The sequence below is a fragment of the Equus quagga genome, chromosome 6 (genome assembly GCF_021613505.1).
Source record: "Equus quagga isolate Etosha38 chromosome 6, UCLA_HA_Equagga_1.0, whole genome shotgun sequence".
Classification (NCBI taxonomy): domain Eukaryota; kingdom Metazoa; phylum Chordata; class Mammalia; order Perissodactyla; family Equidae; genus Equus; species Equus quagga.
Genome location: NC_060272.1, coordinates 7,530,784 through 7,555,940, shown reverse-complemented (window position 1 = coordinate 7,555,940; position 25,157 = coordinate 7,530,784). Strand labels below are relative to the sequence as shown.

The following is a 25,157-nucleotide window of genomic DNA, read 5'->3' as shown; positions in this document are numbered from 1 at the left end:
ATTTCCTGAAGAATTTAGGAAAAGATCCCATAGGATCAAATAAAAAGATCTAGAATACAACCAGCATATGTTCTTGGAACACACAGAGTCCACATCCAAGGAGAAGGTCTAGCCATCTCAAATATCTTCTAGGTCATTTTGGGGTGGGGGGTGCAGTCCGTAGTGCACAAGTCCGCCCTTCTCTTGTCTCCTGTAGCTTTATCACAGCTTTGTCTGACTCTGAATTCACAAATCTAGGATCCCAAACTTCCATAGTTCTCGGATATGTCACCTTCAAAGTGTCTTCCGTTTTCTCATAGGAAGCCAATTAGATCAACATGCACATCAGTCTCCAGCAACTTTTTCATCGGTAATTCACACCAGGAGCCCTTGACACCCCAACCCCTTTGCCTCCAACTTACTATGTCTGTATATCATGAGGTAACTCATATGGTTACCTCTTTCCAGATTCTGTTCAGGGTGAAATTGTATTTCTTTGAAATAATAGATTTGGGGGCCAGCCCTGTGGCCTAGTGGTTAAGTTCATGTGCTCTGCTTCTGAGGCCCAGGGTTTGCTGGTGCGGATCCCAGGTGCAGACCTACACACCACTCATCAAGCCATGCAGTAGCAGCATCTCACATAGAAGAACTAGAATGACTTACAACTAGCATGTACAACTGTGTACTGGAGATTGGGGAGAAAAAAAGAGGAAGATTGGCAACAGTTGTTAGCTCAGGGCCAATCTTCCTGACCAAAAAGCATACTTAAAAAAAAAAAAGAAAGAAATAGTAGATTGAAGCAGTTTCCCTTTAAGCTTATTTAAAATTATTTTTGGGTTGTTTGAGAATATGATGAAGAATTTTTGCAGAAAATATACATGAATAGTGGATTTTACCTTCCACTTTAGGGGTTTCAGAGATCCTGAAGTCATCCATGGGTCTGGGTACCTTCTGCTTTAGAGATGTTACTTATGTAAATGCTTTGTCTCCTGTTAATGGCAAAAGGAAAAATCTTTCTTGTGTCTCTTTTCTGGATTTATTCAGAATTCTTCCACAATGAACTTTACTTTTGTGTCCAAGGAAACTATTTAAGTTCTTATGTTCTGTTCCATCTGTGATAAGGAGAAGAATGTTTATCTGAAATGAGCAAATGGTAAATAGTTTCTTTCTTTGTTCTTTTTATGGGAACACTGATAGGGTAAAATAATGGAAATAACTGTAGTCAGAAAAAAAAACAAAAGATCGCATAATGACATAATTTTAATAAGGTAGGTAGAAAGTTCTAAATCATGTACAATAAGTGGAATGCTGCGTCTTATAAAGGAGCAGTTCAATGACATTATGAAAAGTGAAATGACACATTAGGGGGTAACAGATCGAGAAGATGCGTGGCATGCAGTGAAGTGTTTTCTTTCGTAGCGCTTCAATGGTGATGGCTACACCAAATTTCTGACGTATGTTCATGTAACTACTTGTTCAACACTGGCCATTGTATGAGGAAAGGAATGGTGAAGGGACATCACCGTTAGAAAACTGAGAGGAAGAAACTGTAAGATGCATGCGCTGTGTGGCTACAACTATAATTACAACTACAAAAACATCAAGGAAGAAAAATGGAATAGAAAAGGTCAATGAGGTAGTGGTGACTAATTTCTGGCAAAATAAGTTCAGTAAATTTTACATTTATGATGGGGCTAATTTGTCTCATGAGACAGTGCTTTGTTCGGTTTTAATTCAAAAGGATACTACCCGGCTGTAGTCTGGAAGCTTCATTTCCCCCCAAAAGGGTTAGGCTTCTGACTCAGAAAAAAAAAATCTCTTATGCACAGTTCCTAAAAGCGTCTCCTATTTGCCATGAGGCTGAAGAGTGAGAGTTGGAGTATCATGCTGACCCTGTTTCGTGCTGCACACCCAGGAAGGGTTGGGGAGGGAAGTTTCATCAAGATGCTATTCTTCAATCCATCACAAGGTCATTTATTTTCCATCACACACAGTGAGACACAGCCCTGCACTTAACTATTTAACCAGCCGAGGCTAGAGCAATTAGGCTCATCTTTTTTTGATGTCCTAGAAGAGATGGCTGGATGAATCTCAGCTGCCCTGTGGTGACGGAAATGTAGTTCCAGCTGACTGCAGATGTTTTTACAGTTGTCCCTCCTTAGTTTGAAACTGTCCAAACAAATAACGATTGGCCTTGGAGCTTTTTTCTTTTTTTAATTTATCCTTAGACTGGAAATCATATTAGTTGGTTCTGTTTAATGCACTCTACTGATTAATCCATTTCCCTAACTCAATTTAAGTACTTTAAAACAACATTGCAGATGCAATACCTATTTCTAAAGATTTTTTCTTTTTTTTAAAATTACTTTCCAAGTCTTTAAATTTGCTTTTAAATCTCTTCACTATCTGATTAGTTTCCTTGAAGAATATTCTCCTCTTTACAATCATTTTCTTTTCTTCCTGGAAATGATTGAGAGAGTGAAGAGTCCTTGAGATATTATGAGGATATTCACAACACAAAATGAGAAAATGGGGGCCGAGCTATGAATTTAGAAAAGAATTTGTGATACGTGGATATATGCCAAAAAGAGGCCATCAGAGGAAGTCAGGTAATTGCAGCAAGTTACATTTTCCCTTTTGCTATTGCTTTAAGAGAACTTTCCTTCTCATGAAGGGAAATTGCTACCAATTGCTACTTATCACCTGAGTAGTGATTTCTTTCTTAAGGTCAAATAATGAACCAACTATTCACTCAGAAACATGAGTAAGGTTGGGGGGGGAGGGCGCGGGCAGAGAGAGAGAGAGAAAGAGGGAAGAGAATATATTGCATTGATCTGATGATTAGCAGCAAAGATGTATTGAAGTTTCCAAAAATTATTTCTTCTTCATTTTATGTCACTTTTTGCTGGTAGGACTAGGGACTACTTTTGATGCAATGGAGAGAAGCTCTTCTTCCTGCAGTTGAACAATTCAGAGATAAATGAAGATAAAGATGATGTAACTCTTAATGCTAGACCATCCATGAGAGAAGCTACAGAATAAATGCAAAGAGAACCATGACTAGCCTTGGCTGCATAAACCAAGTGATGGAGACATCCATGGGATTCTTCCGAACATGGCCCTTTACCTGTATGTTGCTCACCTTCACAACACTGGGGCAAATCTTTCAGCAGGCCTGCTGTCAAACATGGTCATTCATTTCTTTAATTTCCTAACCTGAGGATCATTTGATATTGGTTCCACAGTTATCATGGGATCAAATGTCATGAGGTTTGAGGATTTTATTTAATTTTTGTGAATTTAGAAAAAGTGTTCTGAATCTCAATTTACATATTTTTCCACTTAAAGGAGTCAAGCTAAAATATGAGAAGACATCAAAGATAGGAAAGCCAAAACAGTTTATAGTCCCTTAATTCTTTTTTTAATTAAAATTTCAGGATTTTGATGGCAATTTCTTGGCACTTTTCCCCAATAGATAGATATATTCATTCACATTCACATTCTTAGGACTACTTTCCAGAAAAATGAAAGACGAGAGACTAAGAACAATTCAGCTATCACCTCACCTTTAACATATTAAGAGGTCTCTATTTTTTTAATCTTTCAGAAACTTTTCCTCATAGTCAAGGAATCCTGAAAATGATTATATTGAATAAGAAAGATCATTTTTCCCTAAAGCGTCAAGTAGACATTGGCAGAACGCCCTTTCTCATCAGTTAGGAAGGACGTTATTCAAGTAGTTGAGTCCATCTCATTCTTCATCTGTCTACGAGTATCTTTATTCTCACAGGCTCTCTTTTCTTAGGCCATTGTGAAAACCTCTTTATACAGTTTTAATTTCACTTTCCTCTTTCCTGCTAATTGGCTATCACCTCGCCTTGAATCAAGGAAAGGTGAAGTCTGCTCCTGAATTTAAAGAAAGCAAGTTAAGGACACTGGACTATTGATTTTCGAAGGTTGAATATTGTTGTAATCACGTGATAAGCACATTGTGACTGAGGCTACAGGAAGTGCCCTCACTTGACTTCTTATCTTAAATAACTTCCTGTTTCCAGGAGACTTTCATGCTACTTTAAGACATCCCATCCTAATAAAGTGTCAATCTGGGTATAGAAAACTTTCCACATAAATGAGTACCTGCCCAGTTTTTGAAAACTTTCCAAAATTTTTTCCTTGGCTCTGTGAAAATGTGGGCATTTGGTTCATCTCTCAGCCATCTGCTTGGTTGCACGAAGTCCTCAGAGTATAGAACTAACCAAACGAAGGCCTCCTCTGTAGGAACTTGCGTCCTTAGGGGTCAGTCAGCCTGAGGTGAAGACAGGAGGATGGTTTAAGGTGAATTTTCACTGGGAGAACCCTCATTGCCTTGAAGGGCGAGGGAGGAAAGCCTTAGATACCACAGACTTCTGACAGGAGGTATTACTTGAAGTGGAAAGTAAGTGAGAGGGGATGAAGTAGAAAATTGAGCATAAAAATAAAGGAATGTGTGATCAAATTTTTATATTCTGAGAATCTTTAAATATAGCTTCTAAAGTGTTTTAAAGCCACATAGGCCATGCCAGGATGTGACAGGGCACTGGAGCAAGGCCTGGCTGGATGTCAGAGCTGAATCATTCCCATGGCAATTTCCATGACCTGTTAAGATAGCAAAAATATTTTATTTTGCATAGACATAACATAAGAAGTATGTGAGTTCTGGGAAGCCACAGGAGAAGCACTTCTCTATATGCTGATTTCTACGGCATCTGCAGAGAATCAGGTAGGGGAAAGTCCATTTTTGTCTCAATCTTCAAGCTAACTTAGGCCCTAAAATAATATTAGGCTTTGTTGGCGCCTAACCTATTTTAGTAAATCAGCCATGCTTCCTGTGTGTCCCCAGCACGTCTGGGCCTGGCCCACACTCAGCAACAGCATACAACTTCTACGCATGGACACATTTCGCCGCCTTCTCTATCCTTTGTTTTTATCTTTTCTTCTTGTGATGGCTAATTTTATGTGTCAACTTGGCTGGCCACTGTGCCCAGCTGTATGGTCAAATGTTATTCTGGATGTTTCTGTGAGGGTGTTTTTGGATAAGATTAACATTTAACTCAGTGGACTTTGAGTAAAACAGATTACCCTCCATAATGTGGGGTGGGTCTCATTCAATCAGTTGAAGCCCTGAATGGAATAAAAGACTGACCTCCCCCAGGCCAGAGGGAAATTCCCTAGCCTGGTGGCCTTTGGACTTGGACTGCAATATCAGGTCTTCCCTGGGTCTCTAGCCTGCTGGCCCACTCTGCAGATTTTGGACATGCCAGCCTCCATAAATGTGTGAGTCAACTCCTTAAAATAAATGTCTATGTGTATAGAACTATAGATAACCCAAGCACAGAACTATACATATCCTATTAATTCTCTTACTCTGGAAAAAACTGACTAATATACTCCTCTTTCCCCTTCCTTCTTTTCCCCAACTCATGTTGCACGGATAAAGTCCTTTTCACTGACCACAGGTCATAGTGAAATGAGAATCTGTCAAGCCAAATAGTATGTGGCTCCATAAGGAAGAATTAAAACCTAGAATCAAACACAAAAATAGGATGTGTCCCTGGCTGACGCTGAAATCAATTAAATCTTGTCAAGACATTTATAAGACACTTACATGCCAATTATTATCAATTCATTTCCAAAAGATATTTAAATAGAATAGAATATGTGCTTTGTTTTAGTTTGTCTTGCTTTAATACAAGGTAGTTCCCTGAAAAGTACGTCGCTGAGGGGATAATAGAATCTTTTAAAAATCCAGGTCAACTTTCAGAGCTGTATGGCCCAGGGAAAGGGTGGCAGAGCCTCGCCAGGCTTCTGGGATGTTGAAGATGGTGTCGCCACCCGACGGCTCCCTTGTCTTACAGCATCCTATCCAGAGTGACCCTGGTAACACTTCCTACTTCCTTAATTAAAAATTCCTAGGGGCTGGCCGGGTGGCGCTGGGTTAAGTGCACACGTTCCATTTTGGCGGCCCGGGGTTTGCCAGTTCGGATCCCGGGTGTGGACATGGCACCGCTTGGCAAAAAGCCATGCTGTGGTAGGTGTCCCACATGTAAAGTAGAGGAGGATGGGCATGGATGTTGGCTTGGGGCTGGTCTTCCTCAGCAAAAAGAGAAGGATTGGCGGTGGTTAGCTCAGGGCTGAGCTTCCTCAAAAAAAAAAAAAAAAAATCCTCATGGACTCCCTTTTGGACTCCGTTTTGTCAGGTGGATTAACTCCAGGGTGCTTAGCAGAGCCTACAGAGATTTTCCCCATCTGAATAAGAGGCCGGCTTCTGGCTACCTCTTCCTCCCCAATCCCACCTTCTTTCAGCCACGGGGTCACCGAACTCCTCCAAGAGGTCGTGTTAGTCCACACCTCTGTGTGTTCATTACTCTTCTACCTGCCTGGGTGCCCCTTCCCCCTGGAGTCTCTCACCTCCCTGAACAGTCTCAGTGTAGATGTTTCATCTGACTGTAGACTTTCTCTGAAGGCTGTATTAGATTTTTCTCTAATTCCATATTCCTTATTTTTATCAAAATGTTTTTGACAAGGGTGCATTTATTGAGGTACGTGTCCATCTCTCCACCACTAGCTTCTGAACCCTTTCAAGACAGCAGCCGTTCCTTACATGTGGTTGCACACAGCAATGCCTGACAGTAAGAGCTCTATTGCAGGGAAAAAGGAGCCCAGGCGCAGCTCTGACAGGCCTAGCTTGATAGTAGTGTTGACAAGGAGTCCCTTTACTATCTTCAAATATCTCCCGCTCACATGAGGATAACAGAAGTCTTTTTAGCAGAAATACCAAAAAAATCTCCCAAACTGATAAATAACATGTTCCTTATTGTGTAAAAAATTTGAAAAGTTTTACACTCATTACCTATTCAGAAAGAATTAAAAGCAGCCTTAGAAGAGAAATTAAGAAATTAGAACTAGGGGATGGCCTGGTGGTGCAGTGGTTAAGTTTGCATGTTCCGCTTTGGTGGCCCAGGGTTCTCTGGTTTGGATCCCGGGTGCAGACCTACTCCCTGCTCATCAAGCCATGCTGTGGCAGGCGTCCTACATAAAATAGAGGAAGATGGACACGGATGACAGTTCAGGGCCAGTCCTCCTCAGCAAAAAAAGAGGAGGATTGGCAGCAGATGTTAGTTCAGGGCTAATCTTCCTCAAAAAAAAAAACAATTAGATCTAGAAGTATCACTAAGAATGGAGAGATGTGGAGGTCTGATCTTATATCCTATTTCAAGAAGAAGGAGAGCGGGAGGGAGCAGGAGAGTGGGAGGCCCCATGAAGGCACCAACCCGTCATGACCAACAGCAAGAAGGGGAAGAGAATTTCTTGGAGGCAGAAAGGCTGGAGTCTTACAGACGAGGTTTGGAATAACAAGCTCCAAGGCCACTTCAGGGTCTGAATTCCAGGGCACTTCTCCTTCAGTGTCCAGATATGTTCTCAGCTTCTGCCTATTTGGAGGTTCAATTAGTATTAACTTTAAAGTGTTACACTGAACAAAGAGTCAGGTTGTGTTTTGAAATTTTTTTCATGGTTGCTAATACGAAGGGTACTTGTAGAATAAAACTTAAGATTGGTTCTGATGGAACGCTGTCTGCTGGATTGGAACCACAGTAGACAGGCCCTGCATCCTGGGGTGCGAGCAGCCTTTGGTTTGGGGTCCTCGCCCTCTAATCTGGGAGGGGACGCTCTGTGAGCTCTGGAGTCTAGCAGCTGGGAAGTGAGAACCTACCCAGGCTTCTCACCCAGACTTACCCGGGAAACTGGCTGTAGACCGATGTGCTCAGCGCTCTCTTTCTTGGAATATGAAGCGGCTGGCACAGCAGTTCTCACCTCCGGAACTTAGAGGAATGCTATTTTCTTACAAATGGAGCTGGACTCTACAGTCTTTGGAAAGTTATTGTTGGTCCCAGGGAGGGGTGCGTGTCTGTGTGTGTGCGCTCACGCGGTGTGCATGCACCTCTGTCCAGGAGCTAGTCAGGGAGACCAGGAGTCTGAACAACAGCAGGAAGGGGTGAGGAGGCGCCTCCTTACCTCCGGCCACAGAGGAGATGGACAGAGAGCTGAAGGCCCACGTGGCCTTGTTCTGCACCGTGTAGCTCACACTTGGGACATCTCTCTTGAGCACCAGAACTGGATGAACAGTCACTCACATGTTCACTTGGGTGTGTAATCTTGAACGTAAACTCCTAATTATCTTCAAACTTACTCCCTTTATATTCTTCCTTCTCTTTGTATTCAGCAAAACCTGAATCTACCCTCAAAATAAGGCTGAAGCATCGCTAACTTCAAGAGCTAATTTACTATCATCTCTTCCATGCATTATTTCAAAGACTTTCTAATAGGTCTCCCTGCTTCTCTCTTGGCCCCAACAGTGTGTTCGTAACACAGCAGCCTAAGCTGTAACGCTCCGGTCACATCCTCCAGCATCTTCCCGTTTCATTCTGAGTAAAAGGCAAAGTCTTAACTATGGTCTTAACGATCCTGTAGGTCTACACCCACCCTTTAACAATGTCTTGATCAAGATTCTCCCTCTCATTCACTCTATTTGCAGATACTTCGGCCTCGTTGCTGCTCCTTCAACCCTCTAGGAAGCCGTACCTCAGGGCCTTTGCACATGCTGTGCTTTCTGCCTGGAAAACTCATCTCCTAATAAGCTACATGTAAACTCCCTTACATCTCAGAGGTCTTTGCTCAATTATATATTCTAAGTCAGTCCTTCCCTGACAAACTCCACTTAAAACTGTAAACTTTCCCGAATACCTATTCTCTTTTCCTGCTTTAGTTTAGTGATTTACTTGATATTTTACTCATGTATTTTTAATATACTATATTCCAAAAAATATAAACTCCTAAGGGCACAAATTTTATCTTCTAAAATTTATTGCTATATCCTGGTGTCTATATTTTTGCCTGGCACTAATACTTATTGAAACAATAATTCTTAGCCAAAATAATATTTCCATATTTCTCTCTTTAAGAGTCATCCATTAAGGTAAGGGAAGCTTTAAGCTAGAGTGATAGAGAAATAAAGAACTTCCCTACGCTTTAGCATGTGTGATATGAAAGAGATTTATAAGGACATTTTGGACGTTCCTGACAAAGAACAGAATGTCACGAGGCAACTGACGTTCTGCAGGTTGAAATGTTCCGACCTAGACCAGGCCCGAGAGTTTCTCTTGGGGAATATGGAAGCTTGTGGGGCCAAACCTGGCTGGGCTGTGTAGACAGATGGTTTGATGCCCCGTGTCCGCAGACTCAGGGGTAGGCCTACTTTGTTGATGGTGTCACTGCAGCAAACACGGTTCCATCTACGGTCAGAACCTGTCTCGCGCTGGTTGTTTAGTGCCTGTGTTGCTTTCAGGATAACTGCATATTAGGCAAATTACATGTATGTCTCAGTTACAAACAGAGAAAGAGAGAAAGAAAAGAAAAGGGAAGTCAAAACACCATGGCCAGTTCACAGAATCAGAGCTCAAAATGGGCTTCTTGGGCTCCCCAGCTGGGCTTCTAGAATATTACAAAGAGTTGGGGCCACTTCGTCCATTCGCTCTTTTTCCTGGATTGGCCTACTAGCTCCGGTCACCGCCAGGGTCAGTGCACAGATCGCTAAGCTATTCATCGCTAGACGTTATAGAAGCGGCGTTTTGTCCTAAGTCTGCCCTGTGGTAACGGGTGCAAGGTCACACGTTACTTCACACCGACACCGGCCTCCTCGGGAGGATGTCTGCTCTTCACAGTGACTGTTGTAATTCCAGCGCTGTCCTCTACATTCCCACGACTTGTCTCGACTCTTCAGATAAGTTCCTAAGGTTTAGAAACACTTAGGGAAGTTTGGGCTCACTCTTAAAGGGCAATGAACCCTAGAAAAGAGATCAACCAAGACCCCAAGCAAGGGAAACAAACCACAGAAATGTCACTTCATACTGTGTATACGGCATCTTGAAGTAAGGGGTATAGTTTGATTCACTTTTAATAAAAATGTGGCAAGGACCCTTGTGCTCTTACGAAATAGCCAAGATTAAAAAGAAATTATATATTCAGTAACATGGGATAGGAAGGGAACTGGACAAAGAAGAAATCAAAGGTTAGAAAGGTGTAGAAATCAAGTGAAAGAACCTCAAGGGCAATCCCCCCACCCCCCACTATTGCCGACCTCCTCTGTGTTTGTGAACTGGCTTCCCCAGCTTCACATGGGAAGTGGCATGTCTATGACCCACTAGCAACCTAAATTCCTGGTCATCATGGTGACATTGGAAAATGATGCTCTGCTTTCAAATAAGTCACAAGAAATCCAGCACGTCCAAAACAGGACCCATCATCTTCTCCATGTACCAGGGCTATATTTCCCATGTCTTAAGGTCACCACCTTCGAAATATAAAATCTCAGGGTGATGCTTTCCACTTCACTCTGCGTTAATTTAGTTGTCAAATCTTGTTGCATTTGCTGTTAAAATAGAGTTTTTCTCATCTTCAACTTTGCATTCCCTCTGCTAGGACTTTGTAACTTAGCGAGGGCTGTTGAGAATGATCTCTTTGCTTCCAGTCTTAATTTCTTTCTATCCTGGATTCTGCTATCAGTTATCTTCCTAGGCCAAAAGTTTTCCATTTTTCACGTGCTGTGACTTTCACATAAGCAACACACTAGCATGGACATAGCCAGCCGCGCCTTCCTCTCCATAATTGTATGCAGAGATGAAGCAAATATTGCTGTGTTTATTTGGTGTGATAGTCATTAAAATATTTTAAAAGCATGCAAGGAATGAAATCAGCCACTTGAAGATATTTAAAAATGTCATTTGGCTAGAAAAATAAATTGGCAATTTTGATTTTAAACTTTTTTATTTTTATATGAAATATTTTAAACACACTGAAACGCAATGAAAATAATATAACAGATATCCTTGTTTTGACCACCCAGATTTAACAGATGTTAACATTTTTCTACACTGGCTTCAGAGTTCTCTCCTTTGTTTTAAAGAAAAACTAAGTTAGAGATACAACTAAAACTGGGCTCCTATCCATAGCCCATCCCTTCCTCCCCAGAGACTGAAGCCTTGTGTATCATTACTGTGAATATGGTTGTACTCCTATGTGTGTTTATATTAGTAAGCAATTTATATTATTGTTCCGTTTAAGTTTTTACTTAAATTGTATCACACTATATTTCCCCTTTTGCCCTCTACTTTTTGTCATCAACATACGTTGATAGTTCATTTAATCAATCCTCTCATGGGATTCCAGTATCTGAGTAAATCCATTTATTTAGATATTTCTCTACTGAGGGATAGAAATTTTATTCCAGTTCTCTCATTATTTCATTTTTACAGATACTGCTGCAACAAAAGCCCTTGTGAATATCCTTGTGCACGTATGGCAGACTTTCTAGTCCAGAGTAGAGAAAGTTTGCTGTGTCAAGGTGGAACCCCTAAATTTAGGGACGACACATCTTCAGCTTTCCTGGGTCTTACTGAATTGCTCTCCAGACAGCTGTGTCACGCCCCCCAAGAGCATTTCATCAGAGTTCCTTCATTGTCACACATGGACTGATTAATAGTTTTTCCAGTCTGATGAATAGAAATGGAATTTCATCATTGGTTTAATTTGCATTTCCCTAATTCCTAATGATGCTGCAGGAATGTATTTATATGTTTATTGGCTATTCTCATTTTCTTTTCTGTGAGTGGCAGAACGTCCACGATTTTTGCCCACTCTTTTGTTGTGTTGGTTATCCTTTTTTTTTTTTCACTAACTTATGACATATTCTATATTTTAATCTCTTGTAGGTATAGGGGTTATATAAGTTACAAATATTTTCTTCCAGAAAGATCTAATAGTATTATTCCTTCTTAGTTGACATTTAATGCCTTTTACTACCTGTCCCTTATCTACCTTTCTAGTTTCATTTTTTTACTGCACTTCTCTATTTTCTTCTCCTTTCCCCTCAGCTCACCACTGATGCAGACACTAGGGGGAAATACACAGGTGAAAATAGTGGCGGCGAATTGTCTGAAATTTAGTTCAAAACGAGGCTCACCAAAACCATCTAGTCACCAGGGAAGGGGTGGAGCCGAGGAGGTGACCAGACTGAGGGGAGGTTTTGGATGAGGGGATGAGAGATGATGCTGTTCACCAACGTGGGCATGACTGGCACCTTCATCCATGTAAGGCAAGGTTGAAAGTCCACCAGTTATTAAGTGGGACTGGGGTACAATTGGTAGCTCACCGTGAAACGGTTCTAGAGGAAGAGTTGAGTCCTGGTACAAATGTCTCAAATAGATCTCAGGGAGGAGTCTACGGCTGGGGCAGGACCTGACTTTATTTTTGAATTTATTGATATGCTTATCTCTTCTCTTTGTAAAATTAGTGAATTATTCATTGGTAAACTTTGATAAAATAAGAGATCATATTCATTTTTCTCTTGTATCTGGAGCCAAGAAGACTGAAACGTTCTGTATACAATAGGAGTTCATTAAATACATTGAGTGTGAATACTTCCATTTGGGTCAGAGGTCGTTTCACACATCGAACGCTTTTCACCACAAGACAGAAATTTTCCTAGAGAGAGAAGCTTCAAATGAAAAAGAAAAAAGTTAAATTTGAAAACCGACTAATTATAGGATCCACAGGCCAAAGTGAGATTATTTTTGACAGGAAATTGTACGTTTTTTGACTAAGTTCAAAGAAAAGAGACTATAACAACTTCAGAGATGTTTCTAGGTTAGTTGTATGGTGTCTCTATTGCACATGAAGTTATTCTTGAAATTCTCTTCTCACATGTGAACAGTGATAAGTTGGAATAGAATATAGTCCAATACTAGAAATTTATTATAGTGGGAAAACAATGCTGCCTAAAAATTATAAGGATAACTTTTTAAAATTAAAATAAATCTTTGTCTGGGAGGAGTAACTCCAGATCCCTGTGATGCGTTTCATTTTGGAGGCTCTTTTCAAATGGACAGTTTCTTGATGTAAAATACTCATGATTGAATTTCATTTCTTTGCTGACAGTTGAGGGGAAATCGAACGGGTGAAATACCATAGATTCAGTTGGATCTTAAATAAAGCAATGTGATCAATATAATTCCACTTGTTGGAATGTTCTATTTCTGTTGTTATATTATCATATATCACATGGTTCAATATCAGACATAGAATGATTTGATCCTTGTGTTTAACTCTTCTTCCTGAATTTGAATCCAGGGACCACTAAATACCAAAGCCCACTTCCTACAGCTTCTACGTCTTCTTTATTGGATTTATGACAACGATTCTGCAGGTGGGCAGAACGGGCAGCCAAGTGGGAGATAGTAAAGACATGGAGGTATGCCTTACTGGGAGGGTAGGCTTGTGTATTAGTTTTCTGGGGTTGCCATAGTAAACTACCACACACTGGTGGATTAAAACAATAAGAGTTTATTTTCCTACAGTTCTGGAGGCTAGAAGTCTAAATCAAGGTGTTGACAGGGTTAGTTCCTTCTGAGGGATCTGAATAGAATCCTTCCTTGTCTCTTCCCAGCTTCTGGTGGTGGCCACCAATCCTTGGACTTCCTTGGCCTGCAGCCACATCACTCTAATCTCTGCTGTGTCCTCACATGGTGTTCTCCCTGTATCTCTGTGTCTTCACATGGATGCTTCTCTCTGTGTCTCTCTCCTTTTCTTATAAAGGCACCAGTCATATTGGAGTAGGGACCCACACTACTGCAGTAGGACCTTATCTGAACCTACCTAATTAATCTGTGATGACCCTATTTCCAAATCAGGTCACATTCTGAGGTACTGGGGGATAGGACTTCAACATGGCTTTTTAGGGGGATGTAGTTTGCCTCATAACAGCTTCTGATGTAGAATTCCTTTCTAGAAACAATTCTGTCAATTTTTAGAACAACCCTTTCATAAATAATTTTTTGATTTGGGAAATTACTGGAAAAGAAGGGGGATCGACTTGCAGGTTACAGGGAACAAAACCAGAGAACCTCAGAGCTGAAAGATTCCTCAGAAAACCTTCAGTTTGGTGATTTCCTTTTCTTTTATTTAAAATGATAAAAATAACACATGTTCATGGTAAAAAAAAAAAATGTATTCAATTGTATTGAAGAATGGAATTCCTTCCTCATACACTATTCCTTGTCTTTAGAGGAAGTCAATGTTAATTTGTATATTTGTTCTTCCTGAAATGTTCTGTGTTTATTCAAGAATATATATATGTATAAATGGAGCTACGCTAAATATGCTTTTGAGCCACTTGCCTTTTTTGTTTTATAATACAATTTTTAGCCCAAAGGTATAGCATACTAGTTTTCAAAATGAACTCTGTACAGTGCTGGGCTACACACTGGTGTTTCTGGGGCTATGAAAATTCAACACTTATTTTTGCCAAACAATTAAAATGTATACTGCTTGAGGGTCTCTTTTATCACTTTTATCTATTTTTTATTTTGGGGGGGTTCCTTAATAAGCTTTCATTTAAAAATAAGAGTTTTATTGTGAGAAGGGGGGTAGAGAAAGATGGACTAGATTAGAAGGATTTGTCTCTTTTCGTCTCCTCATATAATAGCTGAGGAGGTAGAGGCCCAGAACGGGGAATTAAAGGACTAACAAAAAGCAGTGCACCAGCCCTGCTCTGCCACACAGCACAGAGCTCGCCCGGATTGGTGGACATCTGATGTCACATTGGTGGTACCTTTCTTTTTACCCTTGTTTCTCAAAGCCTGGATCACATGGCTCTAGGCTCTTTGCTTCAGCATTCTGGAGTGAACTAGGATTGGGATTTTGGTGGAGGGGTGTGTGGATTGAAGTGCGGGTGCAAGAAAACTAGGGGTTCTGGTGAGAAGGTAGTTCAGGAGATCACACAGAGACTAAACCAGGTGGAGAAGGATGCAAAGTTGGGAGGGCCAACATATGAGAAAATGGAGGCTTGGGAGAAGGTAGAGTGGGTGCAAGGAAGTAAAACTGACAGCCCAGGGGGCTGTTGGTCAGGGACTGAAACACTTGCAAATATGGTGGGAGGAAGCAGTTCTTGGTGACGAAACACTGCAACCTCTAGTTGTGGGTGATGATGAATGAATCGGAAAGTAGGTGAAGCGAGGGGAGGAGTCCAGAGGCATGTTAGGGAAAAATCTTTACCTCATTGCTTGGTTCCTTGAAGCTTAGGCTTCGGAACAAGCTTCTCAAGAGAGCTAGGAGGGATGTAGGTTCTGGATACCGCCAGGAAGAAGAAGATGCAGGGAAGCACATTCCAGAGGAGGCGATGAAAACTCTGGGGAGGGAGGACGTCTCTGAGAGATATCAGCAAAGAGAAAGCACAGAGAAGTGCAGAGTGACAGTTCAAGCGATTGTCCTCCGGACAGAGCTAATGAACAGCGACGTCTACATTTTGAGTCGCAGGAAAAGATGGTAGGGACATGGGACCATGAGTACTAAGTTGGCCTTCAGGTTTCTGTATAGAGCTTAATCACTCACAGCCACCTCCATCTGGTACAGCCAGACCTGGAAAATAAGGAGGCTGCACGCATCAGCATTCCTGAGTGCTGGCTCTGTGCCAGGTACTGGGAAAACCAAGACAGAGACGCTACTCTAGGCTGTGAAGCAGCTGAGTCTGTTGTGGGGTCATGAGGTAAACAAGTGAAAAACGCTAGAGAACTGTGTAAGCACAATGTCTTAGGAGTGTGTAGAAGGGCCCTGACCAGCAAGGCTTTATAGGCTGGTGAGCCTTGATGGATGGGTACTGTGCAGTTGGAGGAAGGATGGTAATGGCGGAAGGGGGGAGGGCATTCTAGGAAGTTGGAGGGTCCAGTGGATTTCAGGAGTCTGGGTGGACTGGAGGGAGAGGCCTGAATGTTATGGTTGTACAGCAGAAGGGTCCTTGAATGCTGGGCTGCAGGCTTTGGATCAATCTTCTGGCCTTGAGCCTCTGAGGAGGGTCTGAGTGGACTCCTCTGAAGCAGTCTGGCAGGAATCAAGTACTAATGAGGTCCTGGCTCCTCTCTTAGAAGAGTGTTCTGTTCTTTGGATGATCAGGCCTACATGATTGCTCCCTGGGTGGTCACTGAGAAACTCATCAAGACTTCTCCTAACTAGAGGAGAAGGGACCCACCTCTACAGAATCTATAAAACAGTGTTACAAACAGGGTCCTACTGACAAATGCCCCGCCATTCACGTGGTTCATTTAGGTCAGTAGGTGTATTTTTCAATTAACAACACCAATATAATTTTCATGTTAACTCACTATTGTTAATGTGTCCTCTTGTCATTCCCTGAGAAGTCAAAGGACAGAGTGTCATGAAAATGATAGATGGAAAAGATGAGGTGAACTTTTGCCCAGCAGGCTATTAACCTTTGGGTTGTTTTTTTTTTTTTTTATAGTTCTTTTCATTATCTTTAGCATGTGGAAAACCTTTCATTGTGTTTTATTGTAAAGTGTAGAAGATGTGGGCTTTAATGAAAAGTGCCTTCTTTGATAGATAAAAGAGGATGCCAATCAGGCCCAAACCTAGAGGAATAAGGTGTGAATGCTCACTCTAGTTCCTCTGTCAGACTGTTTTAGCTGGGTTCTCTGATGAGCGATAGCAATAGATAAGGGGAAATAAATAGACAATCTGTGTGGACTTAAGGCTTTTGATCATGGATAGCACCTAGCAACTGATTCTGCACTGACCTTAGAAGTAAACAATGCCAGCACCAGGATTGCTTGAGAGTTTAATAAATAATCTAGTAAAATGAAGAGCTTGAAAAGCATTATTAGCATGACCACTGACACTGAAATAGATACGCTCGCTTTGAGTGTTCTGGAAGAGAAGAAGACACTTTAAAATGACCCTGAAGAATTAGAAAGATTAGATCACAAAACAGAAAGATATTTAAAGAGATCATTTTATGGCCAGAGATTTATGATGTACCAATTGGTCTTATTTCTTACGTTTGAACCATATTCATAACCCTGAATCTTTCTGATATTTTTCCAGATATTGCAATCTGTTTTCTGGAAATGGTCTTAAATAAACCAAACGAGTGTTAATATAATGAAATAATTTAATTTTTCCAATTTTTCGGTATGCTCTATATCAATTTTTCTCAAACTGTGTTGAGAAGCCAGATTTTTAAATTTCCAACACTTTGCAAAATCATATATTTGTAAAATACGAAAGAATTGAAGTATGAGGAAGATGGAAAAAAAGAAAAGATGTACAAAATATAAGCCTCAATTTTTTTATTACAGGATTCAACAGATATAAAATCACTCTGTCAGAATGGTCAAGATGTTTCTAAATGGTTATTGAATTTTTCTCCATTTCAGAACTTGTGTAGTTGAGAACAGGTAATGGTTTTGGACGGGCATTGCAGCACTGAGCAGCCCGGCTTAGACGCATAAACTCTCTGAGCAAGGAGGCCTTCAGTCCACCCGGTGATGTCCGCTGGGTGTGTGCTAGGGAAGAGCACCCCGGTGTCCCTGGGCAAGCTTTCAAGATGAGTAAGTCACATTTCCCATCTCTAAAGGGCTCATGGTCTGATGCTAAATTTCCGGTGAGTCGGGACCTAGGCCACTCAACCTGACATAATTTTGTTGCAAGCCTCTTTTGTTAAGTAACTACTTTTAAATGTAAAGTAATGAATTTGATCATTTTAAAATGCTTTTATCCCCCCCAAAATCTGTTTCTAAGATAATGATTTTTTTTGTTGAATAATTATCCATGTGTATTCCAGTTCAAAGACTAGATCATCTTTTTCTTTTTAACTTGTACTTGGAAATTCTCTCACAGTCCTATTTTTTCCCCCTAAGGAAGATTTGCCCTAGGCTAACATCCGCGCTGATCTTCCTCTATTTTTTAGTATGTGGGTGGCCAGCACAGCATGGCCGTTAACAGAGTGGTGTAGGTCTGTGCCCAGAACGGAACCCAGGTTGCAGAAGCAGAGAGTACTCAACTTAACCCGTAGGCCACTGGGGCTGGCCCACATTGCCCGTTCTTTGTAGATTTTTTTCTTGTTGTTCAATAAGAAAAATATCCTTGTGCCTTTCTCTATAGTGCTAAACCCCACTCTTTATTATTTCAGTGCTTTGAATTCTAATACTATTTCTAGAAGTGATAATTATATCTCTTAGATTATCATTGGTTCATTTAATAAGTGTATAGTCAATTTTCTATACGGTAAAGTGGAAAATGTTAAATAGTACTAGATCCCAAATGGACCTCTTACAAAATCCTAGTTTATTAAGCTGTGAAATTGAAATGCAATTATTCATTGATTACTATTTCACTGAAACACCGCAATTACGCCTGTGTGCATGTAACTTTATTATGACCTCCAGTCCTAGTTCATATCTACTCAGACTATAAGAGAATGTTATAAGAGACAATAAACTTTATTAGTGAAGAAATATGATGCCATTTCTGCCCTCTAATTTACCAGGCTATCACTATCGGAGGAAGAAATTATGAAACTTGGACAGCCTTTTGCTTCACGACGGCCTGTGAATTATTATCTCGCACTATGTGCTCTCCTCCGTGCTTGCAAATTGATTTTTGGATGATTTGTTCCGGTTTTTCCAGGTAAGGAAAATAAGCTGACGCCTGTGGTTCCAGGGTCATCGTTCATCCCATTTTTAAGTCTAGACACTATGTTTGCCCTTTTCAAGTCCTGTAGTGCTTCACCGGTGTCCTATGTGAGTCCTTAAAAAAATCATAGCTGGTCACCTGATGAATCTTTCAGCCCAGTCCTCTGGCACACTAAGCTGTTAGCCCCACGCATTTGAATAAATCTATTCTTTTAAAATGTTTTCCAAGTAGAAGGAAGCAGGAAGACAGCATAACTAACAGACTAAAGATAGAAAACAGTTTACTTACAGAAGCCTATTTGGTTCTGATAAGAGAACACCAGCCAAATTTTGATAGGAAAGGTCCATTAAATATGATTTCTATTTTTTCTTATACAAAAAACAGCATTGTATTCAAATAGTGGCTTGCTAATTTTGTGCCCCGTCCCACAACGGATGCAAAAAATGAACAGCAGTTGTTACTTTTACCAAGATTTTGACCAGAATTGCAAATCGATATGGCCCATAGAGAAGACCAGGCCCTTGGCAAGAGTTGGCTCAGCCCATCAGAACTGGAACCCATAAGCAGGTGCTAGGGAGAAGGACGCTGGGCTCAGTGAGGGCAGAGACATGCTTCCGCAAGAGCCCCAGGGCATTTAGTGAACGCTGAGTGAAGGACTGCACAGCACGGAGGTCAGCTCTCCTCGGGGTCAGTCCGGGTGGCCCTGTGGCTTCATCTTACCCCCGGGAGGTGTAGGTCTTTTCTGACTTTCCTTGGGATGCTCTCAGATGCTCCTCCCCGAAATCAGCTCTGTGTCCTCACTCGCTGTGGGGATGAGATTTCTCACAGAACTCTTCGTAGATGTCCATTAACATCTCTGGATCATTCTAATGAGGGGCTTGGACCTTAGGGGAGCCCTGTGGATTTGCATGTAATCTCAGGGTGGTTTGCAACCACTGCAGTCACAAGAACCTGAAATACAGGTACCTATTCCTGAAAAGTAGGTGTCGAGCTAGTCTTCTGGCAAGCTCGACTTAAGGGTTAAATTGCTTATAAAATATTTAAGAAGAGAATATCTGTTTTTTGAAGCATATAGATGTTTACATACATAAATCTGGCTACTTGGAGCAGATAATTTTGCAAGATTTCCCCTAACTCCACATTTCTGGGAGAAATAGAATGCATATTTTCTAGGCTTTTCAAACCATCTGGAGTTGTGGGGGTGGGGTAACGACATTCACTGAATGAAGCTCTAAATCTCTCTGTTGGAGTCAACCTTTGTTCCCCCCTTTTCATAGCAAAAGTGATAGGTAGAGCAGAGGTGTAATCTCCACCTCCAACTTTAAATACCAAACACCACCTCTACAGAGGCTCTGCTGCACAGCATTGATAACCTAGTTCTATTCAGTTCTCAAAGAGGGCCATTTAACACATGGGGATGCATCAGCTATGCCCAAGTTCCTAAGGACCAATGAACAGACCATCATATACTTAGCATACTTGGACCACAGCTCTGTCTAGCTTCATAGACTGAGAAAGTTCACTATGGTCGCTATGCCTTTGTCTTCATGGGTTCACGGGGGTAAAACTTCCTTCTGTCAGAGGGAACGAGGGAGTATATTTGGTCACACTATGTATTTTGAGTTTCATTTGGCCCCACATGAAAAACAAATTATTCATTTTGCCAGTATTGATGACCATTCTTGTGTTTAACTTTGGGCATATTTGGTTAAAACACTATATATGCATTCTTGGTCAAACCTGCATGTATGGAAAGCATGTCATTACAACTTGGTAGCATTTCTTACCAAGAGTTCAGTTGTACCTATTAGGGAATCTGCAGACACCAGTTTTGTGTTGCCAAGGGAATTCAAATCTTCACCGAAGGAATGAAAGAACTGGAAGGGTAGAAATAAAGGTAAAAGAAGAGAGAGAGACAGAGAGAGACAGAGAGACTGAGAGTTGTCTCATCTTTTATCTAACTGCCAGGAAAGAAATGGGCACTTGGCGTGCCTTGAACTGAAGGTGACCTGGCAGGGCCAGCAGTAAGCAGCATTTTGTTATATAATTTACTGACCCTCACATACCTCCATCAAGGTGTCTGAGGCAGTTTTCCTCTTTCATACAAATCTCATGGTAACCTTTGCTCCCCAGTGGTTTAAATCACATTCTTAAGGGATTAAACTGTTATGACAAAAGAGGAATGTTTAGATACTGTGCTTTGCAGCTCAAAATTTGTCAGATTAGAAACTGTGTATTTTATAATCTTTAGATCAAAGAAGCTCTCCATCAAAGCTTTACGTCTACTACAATATTTTCCCAACCTTTGTTGAACCTGAATTGTTTTGGATTATCTCACATTGGGTTCACTGAGTATGCCTGGACTAATGTGGAGGGAAAAGCTTTCTTCCAAATATTTTAAACATTTCACATGTGCAGGGCTTGAGCGCTAAGCTCCAGGTATTCGTTGGCGGAGGGGTGCAGCCTTCCCAGACAGTCTTTTTAACTCTAGTTTTATATGAGATGCTTTTTGAGATTAGTATGACAGATAAAACCCTACAGGGCAGCCGTTTATCTTCCATTAAGAACACTGCTCACTTTCTTTAACCGGCTGACCAGAGTGCTCCGTAAAGAGGCCTTTTTATAGAGTTTTTACATCTCGATGGATTAGGTATCATTACCCTGTTGGAAAAAGAACAGTTCAATTTTCTCAGAAGAATGGTTTGTCAGAGCAGAGCAGTTTGTCTTTATCCATCTCTAAATCCAGCAATCATGCTTCCCAAATAGGCACAAAGCAATGATCATTCAAAGTTCAAATTGCCAATTAATTTAGAATCTGCTCCCTGAATTCCTTTATTGTTGTACTGCCATGAGTCCAGTGAGGCAAGCAGGAGGTCAAGTTGACAGTATCTATTATAAATATCTTTGCGTGTTTATGGAGAAAAATCAAGGCAATCTTTCAACAGAAGATATTTTCAAAATCATCTCTATTGATGGATGAAACATTTTTAAGGAAAACCAAAGTTAAGATAAAGTGCTTTAAAAATCGCTTTTTTGATATAATGAACAGGAAATGCAAGGATGTAGCATGTGGACAATGTAATTTGATTGCATTTATTTCTGAAAGATATCTTTCATTCACATATCATAAAGTATAATGTACATTGTCAAAGAAGTGAATGACTTATCATCATATTCAGAAAAGCAGAAGACTTTAAATAAGAATGCTGCTTTTCCTTTAGACTATCACCTTTATTGTAACGCGTTGGTGTATTTCTCAAATGAGTCAATGAGGATCAGTAAAATTCATTGTATTACTCATAGAGTTATGTTCATCACATGAATCCTACAGGAGACATTTCTTTCTGTTTTTAGTAATAGGAAGAGTTGTGACTCTTTTTAGCAACTGCTTTGCTCATAACTTAGGAGCACGGTGACTCCTGCAGTGGTCACTTCCTCCCCTCTTTCTGGCTGCTAGAACACTTCAGTCTACGTTCGTGATCTAGCTACAACACAGAGCAGAGGGATTTATGGCCCCATTTTGCAGTCTAACTTCACTCCAGATTCTATTTTACTTTTTAACCTTTCATCTTACCTTTAGATTATTTTCATTTTGTTGCTGTTAGTGCCATCAAGTGTGTTCTGACTCCTAGAGACTCTGCGTATAGCAGAGCGGAGCCCTGCCCAGTCTTTCTGCGCCATCCTCTCACCTTCCAGCGCTCCATCAGACAATGCTCTGCTGCTCTTCACAGGGTTTTCATGGGCTATTTTTTTCAGAAATGGGTGGGCAGGTCCTTCTTCCTAGTCTGTTTTAGTCTGGAAGCTCCGCTGAAGCCTGTCCACCATGGGTGACCCTGCTTGGTATCTGAAATACTGGTGGCGTAACTTTCAGCATCACAACAATACACTGTTGCCACAGAGTGACAACTGACAGATAGGTGGTGTGTTCCCTGACCTGGAAACGAACCTGGGCTGTGGCAGTGAGAGTGCTGCATCTTAACCACGAGGCCACCAGGGTTGACTTTATTTTCATTACTTTTATTAATTCACCTCATTTTGCTATATGGTACACATCCTTGTAAATTAACATGCTTTTGAGAACAAAAAACGGTAAATTTAAAAAACAGCTTATTTTTGGTGAATAATCATGTAAAGTAAAAGGCAACAGTTGAAAATATGCTGACATGAGTGGGGCATGAAGTTGTATTGGTCCAGAGTGGAGACCAGGAGTCTCTCTCATTTTAGCAGGAGCTGTACGTCAGTATGTGTCTGCCCAGAGTCCTCCAACAGCTCTGGGGACCTTGTCTTGTCCCCACACCAGCCAGTAGGGCAGCAATAAACCTTCCCATACAAAGGTCTGTACTATGACTATAACGAGTTTCATGGTATCAGAAAATATCCTCTCTGTTTTTGAGGATCCAGTGCTTTGCTGAGAGAGATGGACTAAATATACAATAGAATTTCTATCAACACAACTAATGTTTATGTCAATATATACACAACTAATTGTAGTTTTACAGAGGTATCTTTATACCTTCATGGAAAGGAGCTGCTGGGATGGTTGAGAAGAAAAGAGCAGGGGAATGCTAAGTGCAACTATGGCATCTTAACTCAGAGCTCAAGGAGAATGTGGGAAACACTCAGCAGGACACTGTCATGCCTGGGTGACAAAGCCAGATTAGTGTGTATACCTGGGTTTTCTCCAAGGTAGGACCATTAGAAGGTTAAGCTGATTCAGTTTGGGAAAAGTTTTTTTTTAAATAAAAAAAAGGAGGAGATGTTTAAAATAACAGAATAAAGGAAATCACCACTTACTAATTTGAAAATTAATGTCCATAACAACTACTATTTATTGAATAGCATGTTGTCCTTGGTACTATGCTTTCCATTTCGTGGTCACTATTACATATAATTCTTAAGACAGTCCTGAGACATAGCCGTCAATAGTCCTAATTTATGGATGAAGCAAACACACAGACCCACTTATCTTTGGGCACTCAGCAAATAATGACAAAATCAAGAACTGAGCCCAAGTCTATCTTCTTAACCGCTCAATGACATATTCATGGGCTATTTTGTGTTGACTCCTATGAATAAACTCCACTTTTATGCTTTTTAAAAAACGTTATTGAAATTTGCCTATTCTGGATATTTCATATAAATTAATCATATAACATGTGGCCTACTGTGACTGGGTCCTTTCATTTAGCGTAATGTTTTCAAGGTTCATCCATGGAGTAGCATGTATCAGAAGTTTATCCCTTTTTATTGCCTAATAAAGTTATACGATATGGAGATAGCACATTTCACTTATTCTTCTATCAATTGATGGACATTTGGGTTGTTTCCACTTTTTGGCTATTATGAACAATGCTGCTATGAACATGCAGGTTTTGTGGGGACCCATGTTTTCATTTCTCTTGGCTAGATACCTAGGAGTGGAAGTGCTGGATACTGTGGTAACTCTATGTTTAACATTTTGATGACCTACCAATCTGTTTCCAGAATGTCTTCACCATTTGACATTCCTAAGAGCAAAGTAAGAGGGCTCCAATTTACTTTTTTTCTTTTTTTTGAGGAAGATTAGCCCTGAGCTAACATCTGCTGCCAATCCTCCTCTTTTTTGCTGAGGAAGACTGACCCTGAGCTAACATCTGTGCCCATCTTCCTCTACTTTCCATGTGGGACACCTGCGACAGCGTGGCTTGCCAAGTGGTGCGTAGGTCCGAACTCAGACCAAACTGATGAACCTGGGCCCCGAAGTGGAACATTCGAACTTAACAGCTGCGCCACTGGGCCACCCCGAGGGTTCCACTTTATCCACATTCTTGCCATTGTCTGTCTTTTTGGTTATAGTCATTCTAGTGTGTGTGGAGTAGTATTTCGTTGTGGTTTTCTTTTGGGCCCCCAAAATAAAAAAACTGCAAGAGTGAAACTGAGCTCTGGTGACTAGCTGAGACACTTCCCCTTCTGCCCCGCCCACGAATATCCTCATTATGATCCTGAACTCTCCCTTGCTGCCCTCGGACTTCTGTGGCTGCTTCATGTCGTCTTCTGCCTTAGGAATCACTGTCAGTGGCTCAGAGCTGAGAGGGCCACATGTGCCCAGCCATGCAGGCACCTGCTCCTGGAATTTCAAGTTTGAAATCTGAAAGCGCTTTCTATTGCCCGCTGGTCAGGCAGCATAGCACTCGACCAGAGCACCCTAATTCAGTTAAATTTTTAACTAGCCCAACTTCTCATGGTTCTGTCACGAGTAAAATATCCTATGGAAAAATGTATTTTGACTTCCAAACAAGTTTCTGGGACAGAATTATTTATGTCCTGAGCAGGTCTGCATCGTATCCACTCACCTGTGTCCTCCTTATTGAAGGTTTTCATCATCTGTTCTCGACCATTTTTGTACGACTGCCTCACTTAGTTCTCATCATTTTCTATTTAATCCTTGGTAGAGTTAGAGTTAGTCCAATTAGGGAAGGAAGAAGATAAAATTTACAGTTATGATATTCTAATAATCAGAGATGATATCTGTGCTCTGGGAATTGAAATCCCATTTACTGTGGTCTGAGAAGAATGGAAGCAGATGAAACTTGGAAGAGCCTGGAACGCCTCACCACCACAGATCC

The 25,157-nt window shown here is 41.0% G+C and overlaps 1 long non-coding RNA gene across 4 annotated transcripts in view; it reads left to right on the top strand.

Annotated features, from left to right (window-relative positions):
- The window catches only part of LOC124241260 (uncharacterized), a 71,477-nt gene that overhangs the window by 7,176 nt on the left and 39,144 nt on the right, over window positions 1–25,157 (top strand). For 2 of the 4 annotated variants that reach the window (XR_006889155.1, XR_006889157.1), the window contains exons 4-5: window positions 17,295–17,468; window positions 18,407–18,546. This is a non-coding gene — a long non-coding RNA (uncharacterized LOC124241260). Of the gene's footprint in view, window positions 1–4,649; window positions 4,739–17,294; window positions 17,469–18,406; window positions 18,547–24,113; window positions 24,727–25,157 lie in introns of those variants that run through there. The other 2 variants (XR_006889156.1, XR_006889158.1) reach the window with 2 other exon arrangements.